At 42.4% G+C, this 19,401-nt stretch overlaps 1 pseudogene; it reads right to left on the bottom strand.

Moving 5' to 3' along the window:
* Positions 1-175: 175 nt before the first annotated feature.
* The window catches only part of LOC106582742 (potassium voltage-gated channel subfamily D member 3-like), a 112,564-nt pseudogene continuing 93,338 nt past the window's right edge, over positions 176-19,401 (bottom strand).

The following is a 19,401-nucleotide window of genomic DNA, read 5'->3' as shown; positions in this document are numbered from 1 at the left end:
TCAAGAACTGCAATGCTGCTGGGTTTTTAACACTTAAGTTACCTTGTGTATCAAGAATGGCCCACTACCCAAAGGACATCCAGCCAACTTGACACAACTGTGGGAAGCATTGGAGTCAACATGGGCCTGCATCCCTGTGGAACGCTTTCGACACCTTGTAGAGTCCACGCCCTGACGAATTGAGTCTGTTCTGAGGACAAAAGGGGGTGCAACTCAATATTAGGTAGGTGTTCCTAATGTTTTGTACGCTCTGTGTGTATATAGGGTTAGTATGCTATTGATATGATTTTAACTCATCTTTCTCGTGACATGGTCAACAACAAGTTAACTATCTCTTTTTAATAATTACACCATGGACTAGTTGGGGATAGTATAACTGAATGTCCTAACCTCTGTTTAATACATGAATGAGAACACAAAAGTCAATACAAAAACATACTGATTCCTCAAATGCAACATGGTATTTTCATTTTCATTATTCAAAAACCTACAGAGTGAAATAATAATTTTACACGTAAAGAACAAAACAAAAGGCTTGTTTATCTGTTCTAATTTTACTGCAGTTGTCACAAGCTATTCCAAACACCAGGCACCTACAGCATGGACCTCCAATGGACACAGTTAATGTAACATGTAGAGGAGGACTGTTCACATCATAGTAGGGCACTAACCAGGTTTCCATCCAACCTTTTTCTGCAAATAAAGTACATGTCGGATAACATTTTTGAGTAAACTTTCTAAATGTCGACAAAACAAAATATGCTAGACAAGGTGGGATCTTTTTGTGTCGGTAAAATTAAGAATGCGAGAATTGTCAGTGGAAACGCTTTTATGCGCAAATATTGATATAATAACCATCGTATCGAAGTAAACTTGGAGTCATGCTTGTGGTCCTAACACTATGACTTATGATGAACTTCACAGGGTGGTGAAAGCGCAAGGTGATGAGCTTGATGCTCCTTTCCAGTAAATATCGAGGGTCTTATTCTGGTGACATGATGATCAATGATTGACTGCTGTTTGACAACAAATAATATTCTCGCTCTTATCCATAATAATCTCATCATGTAATCTAATTTACCTGCACTAACAAAACTAATCGGTAGAGTGCAAAATGCGATGGAAACACATTGGACGTCAGATTTTTTATTCGGTACATGACTTTGTGTGTGCACTACGTCATCACGCCCTGATTTTTATCCGCAACAAGTCCATTTGGTGGAAACACACCACTGGTGGGGAAATGCGAATATTCAAAAATCTGCATCAAGAAAATATGCGCATGAAACTCTGTCGCCAATTAGATGGAAACCTAGCTAATGACATCCATGGTTGCATTGGACCATGGTGATTATACTGTCTTCCACTGAGCTGAAAAAACAACGACTAAACTGATATTCTAAAGTCTTAAAAATGCGGACATTCTGGGAGAGAGAGAAAGAGAGAGACATAGAGATAGAGAGAGAGCATGGGAGAAAGTGAGAGAGCAAGGGAGAGACAGAGACCGAGTTGGGTAGAGCAACAGCAATGGTACTGTAGTGTGTCTGATAAATATTCTAGCAAAACAATTGTTAGCCCATAAAATATTTGTCCGAGTAGTCATTTATGTTACTTTGATTTTAAAGGGCGTTTGCACTTCCTGATTTGGCCTTGTTTTAGATTTGGTTCATTAAGAAATGCTAGCGGCCATGACTGAATTCAAACGTGAGTTGGTTTCGGGGTGTGGTTTGTTGTGGGTGTCGCTTGTGTGTGTTTGCAGGTGGGAAGAGTTAGACAAATCATTTAGGTAATTAGCTTCAGCAGACTAGTGTGCGACTGTGGCAAAGTTGGTTTGACTTTGGATAGCCTATCTCTGGGGATAGTTAGGGACCGTCAATGAAATACACAATATAAATGGGACAATATTTTCATGTTGCCCATTTTTTAGTTCACTCATTAAATGTTTTCAAGATTTGTATATGAATTTCTACAATTTCTAATTGGTTTGAGGTTTTTAATTTATTGAAGTTTGGAGCTATTCACATTTAAAATATTGTGGTCCCTAACTAGCCACATAGGGATATCGAATGTCAAACAAAACTGACCATGGGCATTACCAAACCCAAGGAAAACTGTTAGAACATAATTTTTTTTTCCTGACATCTCACAAATCTGGATGAGACTAAATTTATGACCCAAATTATCCTATTCACATTTTGTAGTCAATTTTGACAGTAGAATAAATGTGTCTGACTCATATCAATCCCATTATAGGCCATTTTCAAAACGAGAAATTGCTTTTTAGGGGCAGTCGCTCTTTAAGGGCATTGTGGACTGATGGAAAATCTAATCAGGTTAAAAACCCACTAAAATATTAACATTTCATAAAAGTATCATCACACACGTACATACACAAACAAAAAAATCTCCACAATCATATTAACCGACACACCTCGTCCACTGGAGAAGTGAAAAAACTCCAAAACTGTATCAATCAAGGTGAAACTAGATACGACAAACAGAAAACGCAAAGAAGACCAACCAAACTCAAGTTAAAACATTGATAGTTGTCTTCATCCTCCTTTGAACCTTGTAAGTGTAAGAAGAATATCTTTTACACATTTAGGGTTGAGCTGTAGCCAGATCAAGAAAATAAAGAGTAGGTGCGAAGTGCACAAAGACACAGTGACTTCCTTTGTCCTGTCGATTCCCGCAATTCAAACGTACTGGCCCGTTTTTGGGAAATGCACACACAGTAGCCTACCATCAGCTGACTTGCATTTCAGCATTTCTCTCAGTATACAGTAGCCTATCCCCTGGCTGCTCAAAAGGCCAAGTACATTCCTTGGAAAACGGGAGTTCCCTCCCATTTCTCTACCTCTAAACAGGCGACAGGGTCCTTCAAGGCAGAGTTCAAGTGAAAGTCCCCTTCACCTCTCCTCCTGCCCAGTCAGTCTGTCGATTGGGTTAGTCACACAGTCACAGAGCGGATACTTTGATGACATTGGAGCTGGCGGTGGTGTTGATGCTGGGGGCCTGTGGGCCGGTGGGGGGTGGGGGGGGTCTGCGCTGGGGGGTCCGTGGAGACCGCCCCTGTCAGTGGTGTCGGAGGGGGCCGTGGGGATGCTAATGATCGCCGTGGTGATCTGACTGCCCTTGCAGTTGATCAGGCCCACCTCGTCTGTCTTCATGTTGAGACTGGAGCGACTGAGAGAAAGAGAGAGTGAGAAAGAAGAATGAGAGCGTAATGAGATAGAGACAGACACAGACAGACAGACAGAGGGAGGGAGAGGGTGGGAAACTACTGTAAAAGTGCAGTCATTTTACAAACGGCCCAACAACTTGTTATAACAAAAGCGATAGATACGATCCTACAGTGCCCTCTAGTGTTTTCTATGGGGACTGCATGTGTGCGTTGCCCTAAGACACTGATCTAAGATCAGTTTAGTTAATTAATGGTAAGGGATCTCCTTCATAAGTTTATTGTAGATCTGTGCCTAAGAAGAGTCAACTTCAACCATGTGCCTGGCTGCCTGCGGTCTCTAACCTGGTGGTATGGGGCAGCTTATCCCCACACTGGATGTGCAGGGCGCTGAGCTCCTGTAGTGCGCCCTGCTGATGGCTGGGCTGGGCGGGCAGGCTGGAGTTGGGTAGGGGGGAGTTCATCTTCCCCCGGCGAGTACAGCAGGTGCCTATGGGTCCGTCCTGGCTGGAGAAGGAGGGGCTGCGGGAGGTGTAGCTCTGGATCGTGGTCTCCAGGCAATTCTGCTCATACAGCTGCTCATCCACAAACTCATGGGCCTGCGAAGGAGGAGAGGGATCAAAAGACAGCTGCTGCCGGGTTGATTATATATTCACACTATATAAGTGAATATATAAGATTTATATAGTGATATAATAGTTGTTATCACTATATAAAATCAGACCTCAGAGGATGTGTGCCATGCTGGGTAACAGGTCAACCAGTGTTTCCCCTAGGATTGTTTTCAGCAGCGGTGGTAAAGTTAGCATTGGTGGGGTGCTCCGGGGGCATCCTTTTGCTGGGGGGAGAGAACATTTTACGGTTTTAAAGCTAGTTTCCTGCAATTTTACACATTTTGCCATGGGGCTGAGAAACAAAAATCTGTTTTAAATAAAATGTTCTGCAATTATACACAGTTTGCCGTGTGCTTATGCCGTGTGCTTATGCTATCTGAGTGACTCAAACATTATAACAAAATCTATGGCCCCCAAGCCATGAGATTTTGGACATTTTACATTCTCCCTGCTGTAGAGTTTTTATTTTGGGGATTATTCTCAAAGATGATCTTATTTAAAATTATATAGGTTTCATTATCTTTTCTACATACTCTATATTTGGTTTTAGTCATCCTAAAAAGTATTTTCAAGGGGGGGGTGCTGCTGCTTTAGTACCTGGATCCCACCAACAGAACCAGGTTACCAAGAGCTCAACTCCTACAACGCTCTCTTTAGAACTACTAAAGGAAAGTGCTTATTTCCAGCATGTGAGTGTGACTCCAATTGTTGGCCAGTACCTACTATAACTGAATGTTTTATATCCCCCACGACTAGACACTGGGGACACGCCCGACACAGCTCTGAGAGGCTACACCAAACACTAACACGCAGCCGGTCCGGTCCGGTGCGTAGCAAGGAACAGCCGGCGCCTTCCACTGACAACAGACCCAGCCAACACCCGCCCCCCTGCACTTCTCTCTCACTCTTCACATTCAAAGAGACAGACAACATCACAGTTGTGCGAGGCGCTGGTAGGGGCGTCCGCGGCCATGGAGGGAGCATCTAAGTCCCCGGCAGCGGCGGGAAATGTTTGTTCCCTTGGACTGTTGGCATTCAGCAGTGAAAATCCCTTTGAATCTGATGGGGACTCGCGTGCTATTAAGTGTATAATCTGCGACATGTTCAAAGCTGTCACGGGGAAAGGTCCATTTGTGAAAAATGTATTGAACTTGATGCAGCTAAAGAAAGGATTATTACTCTTCATGATTAAATAACACATTTGACCAAGCGCCTTGAACTGAATAAGGATTCCATGATACTATCAGCATCTTCAAATGCTTCCTATCAAAACATCCAAGAAGATCATAATGGGACCTTCCTGGACTATGATCAATTTCCGTCACTGCACCCCTCTACAAGCTTGAACCAGAAAATGGCTGCTCATTGTTCGACTCCAGGTGAGTGTAAATGGATTCGTGTCGGAAGCAGAAAGTAGAAAGTAGCCTTCCCCGTAGCTCAGTTGGTAGAGCATGATGTTTGCAACGCCAGGGTTGTGGGTTCGATTCCCACGGGGGGCCAAGTACAAAAAGAAGAAAAAAAAAATTGTATGAAATGAAAATGAAATGTATGCATTCACTACTGTAAGTCGCTCTGGATAAGAGCGTCTGCTAAATGACTAAAATGTAAATGTAGAAGAATTGTTCTCGGCGCACCTGCCTTCTTCCCCTGCATCCGGACTTAAGACTTCCAAATCGCTTTGAGCCCCTGTACCAGCTATCTTCTGCCGGGGGCTTGAGGGTGTTCCCTCCATGGCTGTGGATGCCCCTCCAGCTACCTCTCCCTGTCCTAGTCAATCAACTGCCTGGGCACAGAATGGACCACCGTGGTCCCCCTCCACTGAGTTGTGCTCTCTGGATCAGAGCTCTGTCCCTTTGGCTGTTGTGGCCTGCATGCAGCCGGCGTCTCAGCATCCCGCTTCTCAGGTGCGTAATGTGGCTCTGGCCTCGCAATCAACTTCGAGACACGTCAGAGGCCGGATCATTCCAGCTATTGTGATAGGGAGTTCAATGGTGAGGCATAGATCTGTACCTGGGGCAAAGACTTCGTGTTTTACTGAGGCATAAGTTCAGGATATCACCAGGTTGCTTCCCAAGGCTGTGTGTCAGTCACCGGGGGGGGGGGGGGGTGGGGGTGATACTGTCATGGTTGATGTGGGGGTCAAATGACATTATGAAGGGCAGCTCAGAACAGCTGAAGATGGATTTAAAAGAACTTATTGGGTCACTACATTTTTACATTTTAGTCATTTAGCAGACGCTCCTATCCAGAGCGACTTACAGTAGTGAATGCATTTCATACATTATTTTTTATTTTTTTTTGTACTGGCCCCCCGTGGGAATCGAACCCACAACCCTGGCATTGCACACACCATGCGCTACCAACTGAGCCACAGGGAAGACACTACTTGACACCAACAAATATCTGGCCCTCTGCCCTCCCTAAATCGTGGCATTAAGTGGTTCAGTAGACTTTTAGCCCTCCATAACTGTTTACGAGACTATTGCAGCTCTGTGAGTGTAACATTTATTGGCAATTTTAAAACCTTCTGGAAACAAAGCTTGTATTATAAGGAGGATAGACCCCCTGCTATATAAAGAGTTACCTGTCTAACAGAACACAGAGAGTGTTCTTTAATGGAAGCCTCTCCAACAAAATCCAGGTAGAATCAGGAATTCCCCAGGGAAGCTTTCAAGGCCCTTACTTTTTTCAATCTCTACTAACGACATGCCACTGGCTTTGAGTAAATGTATGCGGATGACTCAACCCTATACACATCAGCTACCACAGTGACTGAAATGACTGCAACACTTAACAAAGAGCTGCAATTCATTTCAGAATGGGTGGCAAGGAATAACTTAGTCCTAAATATTTCAAAAACTAAAAGCATTGCATTTGGGACAAATCATTCACTAAACCCTAAACCTCAATTAAATATTGTAATGAATAAGGTGGTAATTGAGTAAGTTGATGAGATTGTAAACTGTCTACTATTGATACAACAGTAGCTAGGATGGGGTAGAATTATGTCCATAATAAAGTGCTGCTCTGCATTCTTAACAGCACTATCAACATAGCAATTCTTACAGGCCCTAGTTTTGTCGCACCTACTGTTCAGTTGTGTGGTCAGCTGCCACAAAGAGGGACTTAGGAAAATTGCAATTGGCTCAGAACAGGGCAGCACGGCTGGCCCTTGGATGTACACAGAGAGCTAGCATTAATAATATGAATATGAATCTCTCCTGGCTCAAAGTGGAGGAGAGATTGACTTCATCACTACTTGTATTTGTGAGAGGTATTGACATGTTGAATGCACCGAGCTGTCTGTTTGAACTTTTGGCACAAAGCTCGGACACCCATGCATACCCTACAAGACATGCCACCAGAGGTCTCTTCACAGTCCGCAAGTCCAGAACAGACTATGGGAGGCGCACAGTACTACATAGAGCCATGACTACATGGAACTTTATTCCACATCAAGTAACTCATGCAAGCAGTAAAATTTGATTTAAAAAACATAAAAATACACCTTATGGAACGGCGGGGACTGTGAGGTCTGAGGGCACACAATATGTTGTGAAATCTGTTGTGAATGTTTTGTAATGTTTTAAAAAATGTATAAATGCCTTAATTTTGCTGGACCCCAGGAAGAGTAGGTGAATGGGGATTCATAATAAATACAAATACGAACATGTCTCCGTTATTAGAATTGTAAAAAATAAAGAAATGTTTTGTACAGAGGAACCCTAATTTTCTAGTCATTGAGTATGGTTACAGTATGGTTTTATAGTCATCGAGTATGGTATTCTATTTATTGAGTATGGTAGAGTATGGTTAGAGTATGGTTTTCTATTTGGTGAGTATGGTAGAACATGGTTTTCTATTTATTGAGCATGGCAGAGTATGGTCAGAGTATGGTTTCGATTTGGTGAGTATGATAGAGTATGATTTTCTATTTATTGAGCATGGCAGAGTATGGTCAGAGTATGGTTTCTATTTGGCGAGTATGGTAGAGTATGGTTAGAGTATGGGTTTCTATTTATTGAGTATGATTTTCTATTTACTGAGTATGGTCAGAGTATGGTTTTCTATTTATTGAGTATGGTAGAGTATGGTTTTCTAGTCATACAGATGTAGGCTCTTAATTTAAGACAGTTTGCTACCGTTGGAAAATAATCCCGCAGCAACAGGAAATGTGAATTATTATGTGGATTATAATTAATGGACATTTTCGTAGGGGTTGATACATTTTTCCTAAAATAAAATCAAGTTTCGAAGTGGAAATTACAAACTTCAGAGGCCTTTTTAAACCTCAAGTTAAAAAGTTGTACATTTCCAGCATCGCAGGACAGTTCTCCTGCAACAGAGCGATCAAATGAAGATCCTACATCTGTAGAGTATGGTTGGACTAGAGACTCACAGTGGTCTTCTCCAGGCAGTGCAATAGGTGGTGGTGTTGGCTCTCTAATAACGACATGCTCTTGTTGAGCTGCTGTTCCTCTTCCTCTGACCCCTTAGTGGACAAACAGAAAACACACAGAAACACAGAGAAAAAAAGCATACAACGCAAACAAACATTGTTAATATTTGAGCTCCAGCTATTTTGTTTCATTATCAACATGGCTACCAAACAAACAGTTAAGATTGTATGTGCCACTAATGTTTGTCTTTTCTGACAGAATCAAGCGCCTAGAGAATGCTGCATGTGTAGAATTTCATTGTAACGTGATAGCTGATTTAAATACCTCGTGGATATTGTTTTGCTTGTAAGGTTGTTGCTTCAGAGAGTTGAAAAAGAGAGAATAGACAGACAGAAAGAAAGAAACAAAAAGGCAGAAAGTGCTTTACTCATCTGGATAATTCTTTACATTTCTTTCGTGAATGACTCATCCTAGTCTCACAAAAACTATTGGACTTGACTCAATTTCAAATGAACCAAAAAAAATGGATCTATCAGTTAAACATTTTTAACTGCTTTCAATAACAATCATGGCAACACACATTTTAAAAACAATATGCTGACACACCTCCTGTTTGCAACAAATGCTGCTAGGCACAACATTGGACACCATCTGGAAATACTTGAGTCTCCATCAACAGAGATCTGTTCCATTTACTATCATTCAAACTACACACACAGCTAGTCCAATGGTGGACAGTAACACAGCGTGACCAAAAGTATGTGGACACCTGCTCGTCGAACATCTCATTCCAAAATCAAGGCTAATAGTATGGAGTTGGTCCCCCCTTTGCTGCTATAACAGCTTCCACTCTTCTGGGAAGGCTTTCCACTAGATGTTGGAACATTGCTGCGGGGTCTTGCTTCCATTCAGCCACAAGAGCATTAGTGAGGTTGGGCACTGATGTTGGGTGATTAGGCCTGCCTTGCAGTCTGCGTTCAAATTTATTCCAAAGGTGTTCGATGGGGTTGAGGTTAGGGCTTGGTGCAGGCCGGTCAAGTTCTTCCACAGAGATCTCGACAAACCATTTCTGTATGGACCTCGCTTTGTGCACGGAGTCATTGTCATGCTGGAACAGGAAAGGGCCTTCCCCAAACTGCTGTTACAAAGTTGGAAGCACAGAATCATCTAGAATGTCATTGTATGCTGCTGTGATAAGATTTCCCTTCACTGGAACTAAGAGGCCTAGCCCGGACCATGAAAAACAGCCCCAGACCATTATTCCTCCTCCAACAAACTTTACAGTTGGCACTATGCATTCAGGCAGGTAGCATTCTCCTGGCATACGCTAAACCCAGATTAATCCGTTGGACAGCCAGATGGTGAAGTGTGATTCATCACTTCAGAGAACACGTTTCCATTGCTCCAGAGTCCAATGGCGGAGAGCTTTACCCCACGCCAGCCGATGCTTGGCATTGCACATGGTGATCTTAGGCTTCTATGCAGCTGCTCGGCCATGGAAACCCATTTCATGAAGCTCCTGACGAACAGTTATTGTGCTGACGTTGCTTCCAGAAGCAGTTTGGAACTCGGTAGTGATTGTTGCAACTGAAGACAGACAATGTTTACCCGCTACGCGCTTCAGCAGTCACGTTCTGTGAGCTTGTGTAGCCTACCACTTCACAGCTGAGCCGTTGTTGCTCCTAGACGTTTCTACTTCACAATAACAGCACTTACAGTTGACCGGGGCAGGTCTAGTAGGACAGAAATTTGAGGAACTTACTTGTTGGAAAGGTGGCATCCTATGACGGGGCCACATTGAAATTCACTGAGCTCTTCAGTAAGGCCATTATACTGCCAATGTTTGTCTATAGAGATTGCATGGCTGTGTGCTCGGTTTTATACACCTGTCAGCAACGGGTGAGGCTGAAATCGCCGAATCCGCTAATTTGAAGGGGTGTCCACATACCTTTGTATTTTTAATGTACTTTTGTCTGTTGATGTGTGGAGTAGTAGCAAACATATGACCAAGAAGACTTAACGGAGCTTGTCATCTGACTGAGAATAACTATATCGAGAGAAACTCTTCCAAACTCCGTAGAGGACAGAGTTAGAGTTACACTGCAAAAAAAGCCTTAACCAATTGCTTAATAGGCATTACTCTGTGAGTTTAGTGGACTTCAAAAGGACAAGAATTTGAGCTAACGGGTTAAAGTTTGTTTACTCAACAAACTTTTCTCAAAGTGAGCTGATTTTAAAGAAGCTTGTTGAGTAACATTACATATTCATTATAATGCTTATGCTCTGGTGCAGGTTGATTTTTCAGAATTGTTTGTTTCAATACCTGTGTTTTCGCATATACTTTGATTGGTTGATCAATTTTATTCTACGCAAACATAAATAACATACTTAAAAATATTTTTTACTAATCCAATCTGTTAGTAGCTGGACTTATTGCACCTGTTACTGAGATGGCTGTTCAAGTTTATATGATTTAGGTAGTCTCAATAATCAATCTTCCCTGGCAATCATTCTGAATGCAGGTTGCGGGTGATTAAAAGTTCCAATTGTTGGATATCCTCACTCTGGCTGGATTCCAATTGGAATTACACATCACTTTGCAAGGCAGAAATTGTGACTTGCAGGCTTGATGTGGCCTGTAAACCAGAAGTTTCAGACCACTGTGTTAGGGTGTAATTAGGCCCTCAAAGAAAGGTTTTATGATACAGTTGAAGTCGGAAGTTTATGATACAGTTGAAGTCGGAAGTTTATATAGACTTAGGTTGGAGTCATTAAAACTTGTTTTTCAACCACCCCACACATTTCTTTTTAACAAACTATAGTTTTGGCAAGTCGGTTAGGACATCTACTTTGTGCATGAAACAAGTCATTTTTCCAACAATTGTTTACAGAAAGATTATTTCACTTATAATTTACTGTATCACAATTCCAGTGGGTCAGAAGTTTACATACACTAAATTGACTGTGCCTTTAAACAGCTTGGACAATTCCAGAAAATTATGTCATGGCTTTAGAAGCTTCTGATAGGCTAATTGACATAATTTGAGACAATTGGAGGTGTACCTGTGGATGTATTTCAAGGCCTACCTTCAAACTCAGTGCCTCTTTGCTTGACATCATGGGGAAATCAAAAGAAATCAGCCAAGACCTCAGAAAAAAATTTGAAGACCTCCACAAGTCTGGTTCATCCTTGGGAGCAATTTCCAAATGCCTGAAGGTACCACATTCATCTGTACAAACAATAGCACGCAAGTATAAACACCATGGGACCACACAGCCGTCATACCGCTCAGGGAGGAGACATGTTCTGTCTCCTAGAGATGAATGTACTTTGGTGCGAAAGTGCAAATCAATCCCAGAACAACAGCAAAGGACCTTGTGAAGATGCTGGAGGAAAGAGGTACAACAGTATCTATATCCACAGTAAAACAAGTCCTGTATCGACATAACCTGAAAGGCCGCTCAGCAAGGAAGAAGCCACTGCTCCAAAACCGCCATAAAAAAGCCAGACTACGGTTTGCAACTGCACATGGGGGCAAAGATCGTACTTTTTGGAGAAATGTCCTCTGGTCTGATGAAACAAAAAAAGAACTGTTTGGCCATAATGACCATCGTTATGTTTGGAGGAAAAAGGGGGAGGCTTGCAAGCCGAAGAACACCATCCCAACCGTGAAGCACAGGGGTGGCAGCATCATGTTGTGGGGGTGCTTTGCTGCAGGAGGGACTGGTGCACTTCACAAAGTAGATGGCATCATGAGGGAGGAAAATTATGTGGATATATTAAAGCAATATCTCAAGACATCAGTCAGGAAGTTAAAGCTTGGTCGCAAATGGGTCTTCCAAATGGACAATGACCAAAAGCATACTTCCAAAGTTGTGGCAAAATGGCTTAAGGACAACAACGTCAAGGTATTGAAGTGGCCATCACAAAGCCCTGACCTCAATCCTATAGAAAATGTGTGGGCAGAACTGAAAAAGCGTGTGCGAGCAAGGAGGCCTACAAACTTGGCTCAGTTACACCAGCTCTGTCAGGAGGACTGGGCCAAAATTCACCCAACTTATTGTGGGAAGCTTGTGGAAGGTTACCTGAAATGTTTGACCCAAGTTAAACAATTTAAAGGCAATGCTACCAAATATTAATTGAGTGCATGTAAACTTCTGACCCACTGGGAATATGATGAAAGAAATAAAAGCTGAAATAAATAATTCTCTCTACTATTATTCTGACATTTCACATTCTTAAAATAAAGTGGTGATCCTAACTGACCTAAGACAGGGAATATTTACTAGGATTAAATGTCAGGAATTGTGAAAAACTGAGTTTAAATGTATTTGGCTAAGGTGTATGTAAACTTCCGACTTCAACTGTGTATGTAATGTATTTTCATAAAGACTTTAATTTGAATGATAACATACTCACTTAGGCACTCACTTGGTGTAGGCTACAGTACTGAACACCAATGAGTACAACAACCATGTTGCTAACAAACAGTCATGGGTGGTAACTTCGATTCACTCGATAGGCAAAGCACTCTGGGAAATATGCAAATAAGGTTACATTAATTCTCAAGTTGAATTGTATGTTCACTCAACCAAAAATGTAAAGTTGATTGAAGATACAATTCAACTTGAGAATGTATGTTGGTTCAGCTATATGTCCAAATGTCCAAAACTCACAGATCTATTGCAACTGGTTGCCTTACAACTGTACATTGAATCAAAATCTTTTTTTTTTTTTTTTACAGTGCAGTTCTTCTGTCAGATATGTGGATCCACGTAGCCCTGGCTGTCTGCAGTGACATGAACGTAATTATAAGTGCCAGAGCGCTGTGACTCATCACAGCCCTGGTAAAACCACTGACTAAATTAAGCCTCTGAAAGCGTTACCATTTTTATGATAACTTTGACACTTCCAAAACTCCCGTGGACGCGAGAGGCCTTTTACAGAGTAGATGTGAATGGATTTCAGCCCGTGCCGCAGTTTAACAGACTGTTGCTGTGAGCATGTCAGTTATGTTAGTTTGTATGGATGTGTGCAATTTGTTATTGTAATCCATCCACCGCTCCCTTAATGGAGAAGACGTGAAGAGAAATGGGAGGTCTGTCCATGAACACCTGCTCTGACGCGCCCCATCTCTTAATTCATCCCACAACATGAATACTAATGCCTTTTAATTGATAGGGTCGTTTTGAGCCATTTGCTAATGGAATATTTCAATGTAGCGGCCAGCACAATCATGGACAGAAACCAAGCGTAACACATCCAAAAGTAACACAAACGTGACTGTGGCACTCAGAACACAATAACAGTTTTCCATCTCCATTTTCGCCATGTTTAATTAGGACATAGAGAAGATAAATGCCTGGCTCGGCTTAATGACCTGTAGAACGAGACGCTACAGACTTGTGAACTGGAACAAGACAACACAATAGAGAACTAAAACACACAGCAGGTTGAAATGGGAGCAAGCCAAGACATTTAGTAAAGAAAGAGGAGATACTGTCTGGTCAGTAATGAAGATACCCAGACAATCACAATAATCAGTCTAGTCAAAGACATTACAGCCACATGGTGCCTCAATGAATCGAATCACTGCTGTTCGGCCTGAGGTCTAAAACATGCGTTAGCCCCCCGAGCTAATGCTTGAGTTTCAGCTCAGCGGGCTAACTCAACCTTGTGGTATGCACAACTTGCGTGCATATCTCAAACCAGGATTGGGCCTTCAGAGGTCAAAGGGCAACCTTACCGTGAGCTCCAGCAGTTCGTTGAGGAGGTCGTTGCGTTTGCTCTGGAGGAAGCCCGTGCAGGAGCTGCCTGTCTGGGCTATTCTTATCCGGGCCAGTCTGGCTTTCTGTGTAGGGAAAAGGTTAATATGTCAAACCCAGACAGGAATGAGATATGTCTTATCATCATCTAGTGGTGAGAATTAGCAGCCTCATCATCACCCCTTCCCTGGATTATGTAAGCGTGTCACAATGGATTTGTAGGGCTAGAGTGGGCTCACCATGTAAACATTGTGGTGGTGATCACTTTCAGTCCTGTTCATATCACAAGGTATCATGCTATCCATCAGTCTGTCTTACCCACAGCTAAAGCAGCATGTTCATTATATAGCCTCTTTAAATCCTATCCATTTCTCTCAGCCGTCATGATTCTTTCTCCACCTCTAGGACTGAATTATAAGTGAAGTTATTGGTAAAAAAAAAAGAGTACATTGAGATCACAGGGGACATCTAAGAGTGATATTAAAGAGGAGATTCAAGTGCCTACTCTGAGATAACAGACTAAAGTGCTTTTCAATCGTTCAAGGTGAGAGTACTTTAACCTTGGTCCGGGCGATTGCTTTTGCACAAACACATTTTAGATATCCCCAAAAAGAGTAGCATTGCCTTCCCTGAAGACTCTTGACATGTTAGGGTTTAGAGGTTTGGTGATTCAACCTGTGAGACAAGCTATGCTGTCCTCGGAGATTCTAGGGCGCCAGAATATGTGCGACGGAGCTAGCCCCTATAGCCTGGTCTCAGATTGGTTTGTGCTGTCTTGCCAACTCCTATGTAATTGACAAGACAGCACAAACTGATCTGGGATCAAGCTAGCACCTCTATGCTGCTGCTACTCTCTCTGCCTGTCACCAGTGGGAAATAAAAGACAACTTTTAATTTAAATGAGCAGGCTCATGACATCTACTTTACATGTTGATCAAAGGCTTCATTCGACGCATGACGAGCTAAAATGAAAAAACTGGAGCAGTAGCTAACTGAGAGGAGTCTTTGAAAATGTCGGTGATGTGTGCTGAGGGTTTCTTCAAAAAGAAGAGAATAATCTTTCAAACTTAATCCTGTTCAACTTCCTTCCGTATCGCTTTACTCTGTGCTGTCTGACGAGAGTGGATGTTTCACCGATTCAGCTGTGGCCATACTGCAGCCACAGCCACAGCCCAGCCACAGCACAGCCACAGCCCAGCCACAGCCCAGGAGTAAAATAATAGTAATATCTGAGCAGTGTGTCTGATCTGATCTAATGGAGTCAGCATCCTTTCTGTCCAATCAGACGGACAGCTGGACTGCAGCCGTCCACACACGACACAGGATAAAGTTCCAGGAGTTTCTCTGAAGGGAAGCCATTCTCCGTTCTGTGCCTGAAGTTTTTATTCTCCCCTGGACTCCCTCTTCTCTCTGCCTCTGACGGCACACTGTTTCTCTCTGTATAGCTCCACCTGACTTTGCCATTTCATTAACACTGCGACCCCAGACCATTCAGAGCCCGCTATGCTCCTGGTGAGAGCCCTCCCAATTAGTCTAGCAAATAAGATTTGTGATTTGTGTTACACTAACATAAACCCTCAGCCGCCGTGACTCTGGACTTTGGTAGCACGTCACCAGAGGCTGTCCAGGCTAGAGGTGACCCTCAGTTAAAGCAAAGGGGAGGGTGCATTAGGGGAGACTGCCGCACATTCTTCTTGATACCCTTCTTACATATTAATTGTACTTTTCTATGACAATAGAAGAACTACCAGCCTATTTCTGTGCGGGAAGCACATATCTGATAGACGTATATTTAAATGTCTGTACGAGGACGAGGGACATAGGATAGGATACATGAGAAGTTATTTTTTCCCAGCTTTGGCCCCAGATGGCCAGCTAATTGTACTGGGAGCTTGGAGCAGCCCACTATTAGAGTGAAATGAAGATGGATGAGGGGGGGGGGGTGAACATTGCTAATTTGAGAGACACCCGCTCTGGCTCGTCAGCGCACGTGGAGCAAGGTGCATGCGGTGCACCTCCCCTCCTGTCTCCGTTTCAGCAGCCTGGTATAAGTGAGTAATAACTGTTAGCAGATAGGGGGTAAGGGCCGTGAGGGGCACCAGGAAATTAGAGATTAACCACTGCAGTGTTAGAACTCTTGACAGGTTTCCACTGCAATTAACATAATATACATCGTGATGTTACTCACTGTAGAAGAACAGAGGAAAGCGTACACTAGCAATTTGTCTTAACAGTTGACCTCAGGAGTGACCATAATAGCTCATCTGCATCTACTTCTTATCTACATTTACTCCCACAAGGTCACTCTAAGGACAGGTACCTAAAGGAGGGAGAGGGCATCAAATGAAAGGAGGCTGTTTCTCAGTCTCCATGCCTCTTACTGGACTCACCTGCACCCGGACTCTTATCTTTTTCATGAAAGGTCAACCCCACGGAGGCTGTAGTGAGAGTAGTTAGCCACCACTACTTAATGCTTGGTGTGTGTGTTTGTGTGAGTGTTAGGGCTGACTACATTTAGTCGACTGGTGGATTGTTTGGTCGATAGGCTGTTTTTTTTGTTGTTGAGCAGTCACAACAACAACAAAAATGCAGTGGCACACGAGACACCTGTCTGATTCTTTGCAGAGGCCGCGGGGATGGCACAGTCCAAGACAGGTATCGGCAACCTGAGACACGAGAGCTGCAAGGGTATTTGCCTTGGCACGCCAAGCAATTTGATACAATTTAGAAAATAAGTCAAATTGCATTTGTTTCGAAATTGCATTGGTTTTCCCTATACTGCTATTGCTTTGGACCTAAATACAGTTGTGAGAGTACTCCTTAGACCTACAGTACGTGTCAAGATAATGTGTCTTGGGTATAATTTAAAACGTTGAGTTAAGAAGGGTAGTGTGGCTTTGATGCACAAGGTGCGTCTCTCTCCAGAATGTGCTCTCTACCACCAATTTGTGTGCATTCATTGTTTCATAACTTCATTGTGAGAATTGTTTGCCCTTTGATTGTTAGTGTCTATCAATTCATCATTACATACAGTACATCACCAGTTGTACATTTACTGTTAATTCCAATCATTTTTTATCAACAATGTTTGTTTGGTTACAGTAATTTCTGTTAATGTATTCAATATATTATTAATACAGTCATTTACCGTTATCATTGTCAGAGTGGACACTTGTTCGCAGAGCTCACAACCTATGCTACACTTGTGAGAATCGATTATTTCATTCCGTTGTATTTTTTTTGGAACGCTCCTGTCAATGTTGAGTAGGGACGCACACCTGATTACGTATAGAAGCAGGCTACCTGGCCTGCGCACAAATGTGTAAAGGTGCCCATTTAGGGATGTCTGATAATATTTTGGATTAGCTTAACTCACCACCACTAATGCGCTGTGGAGCTTCTCAATTTATTTTTTCTTCACCTCAAACAGCAAGTAAACAAAGTCTGTTTTGACATACATTAAATCCAATCAGGATTTTTCTTTGCTGGTCTTTGGGGAGATACATCTAGCTAGCTAGGTCAGCCATTGGCTAGGCCATCAGAAGCTAATAAAGGCATCTGCCATTCAACTGTATTAGGGCAAAATTTGGGAATGACAGTGGAACCAACCAATCACATTTTGACTTAATGGGTGGGACCGTTTTTATAAAAGCTTATGGAAACTTCTGCCTTCTTGAAGGCCAACAGGTCGCTGGGCAATAGCGAGCTAGCTTTGTTGTCGGCTAGTTTGCAGCGGATGCAGTAGGTCTGTTGGCTAATTTGTTAGCTTCTCCCTTTTCAATGATAACTTTCAACAAGAAGTTAAGTTTAAAATGATCTGGTGAGTGGAACTGTGTTTTTTACTGCAGCGCGCTTGCTGTTGTTAGCCATCTCTTTGAAAATAACTTATGTGTTGAAACATTGTTGCATTTCAAGTGGAACTGACAGCATTTTAGCTAAATGAAATATTATTAAAATCTGTTCATTTACACCCACAGGAAGAATGACACTTTTTAAAACATTTTCTGACAAGCTACCACTTAGATATGGTCATTTTCACATTTTTATAAATTCTTACAATTTTGGGGAATTACGTATACTAAGGCATTTGTGAAAATTCTATAGCATTATAGAGTGGGAAAGTGGCTGTGCGTTGGACAATTAATAGACACTGTAGTAAATAAAACCAAATATAAACATCTGTCTGGTCCAGGACTGGAGTCTACACAGACCGGTGCGCTATAGCCAATCAGAACTACTGTAGGCCTTTATACAAACAAGCCATTTGCCACACGGCCTGGCATCATTCACTTTGAACTGGACTGTGTGTTTACAGGCAGTTGCAACAGCGCGACTTTATAGCATTAAAACGCATTTGCCAAAAGCCACAAAATAAACCTGAATTGATTTCTGCAAATATGCAAACACCACAGGAGTGCTCTTACATTTGGGAACTTTACAGTCCTATTGATCAAACAACCATGAAAAGGTAGGCTCTCTCTCCCTCAGTTATGCATATCAACAACAACAACAACTAATGCTAGCCAGAGCGAGATTAGCTAAAATCTAACAAAGGAACATTAGGCAAACCCTCTCAAACTTTTTCAGCTAGTTGGCCGTCAAAATTGCAATGATAAACGATGGGGAATTGTAGCCTCCTCGTCCTTCTGCAGCTTGCCTGCCAATACATGCGTGTCCCAACCAAGCACACAAGCTAACTGGCTAAAGTTGGCTAGTTTGCTAGCTAGCTACATCCACACACAAATAAGAGAACACCTCACTCTGACCATTTTACTCTTGTAGCAGAGCTGGTTAGGCTGTTTACATGTTATCTAGAGCGTTCTTGACTATCTATTACTTTTTTTGCCTACGTTTACTGACACCGGTCATATTCAGCTGGTGTTGCACGTTTGTAAATTCATCAGTTGTTCTGCACTCTGGTAACGTTACACTCAGACGAGAGTGCTCTGAAATCGGAGTAGATAGCCAGAGTGAATTTGCGAACGCAAGAGATATGCTAACTGGATAACAGTCATTCAAGTTCTTGCCATCTAACCAAAATGATATCTGCATCTCTAGCTGTGTATAGTCACCGAAAAACGATTTGAGGGGGAAAAGTCAGTCACTCACCCACTCCTTCAATGACATGACATCCTCCTGGCAGCTAGCCAGCTATTTAGCTAACGTTAGGCTCCGTGTTTTTAGCTTGCTACATAAATAGATACACTAGCCTATTAGCTACGTTATGACTTGTGATCATTGCCCTTGCTAGTTTGACTGTATTGACATTCCCAGTGTTGGGTTTTATTTCACTTATTAGATGTGATGCATTACCATTTACAGTAGATGTAGGCCTAAGTATGAACGGACTGTAATGCACTAAGAGGTTTATATTGTATTAACATAGATTGAGCAACATATAATAGACATGACTAACTGGAGGGTTGCTGGCTAGTAGGAG

This window comes from Salmo salar, chromosome ssa22 (assembly GCF_905237065.1).
Source record: "Salmo salar chromosome ssa22, Ssal_v3.1, whole genome shotgun sequence".
Classification (NCBI taxonomy): domain Eukaryota; kingdom Metazoa; phylum Chordata; class Actinopteri; order Salmoniformes; family Salmonidae; genus Salmo; species Salmo salar.
This window is presented reverse-complemented; position numbering and strand designations above follow the sequence as displayed.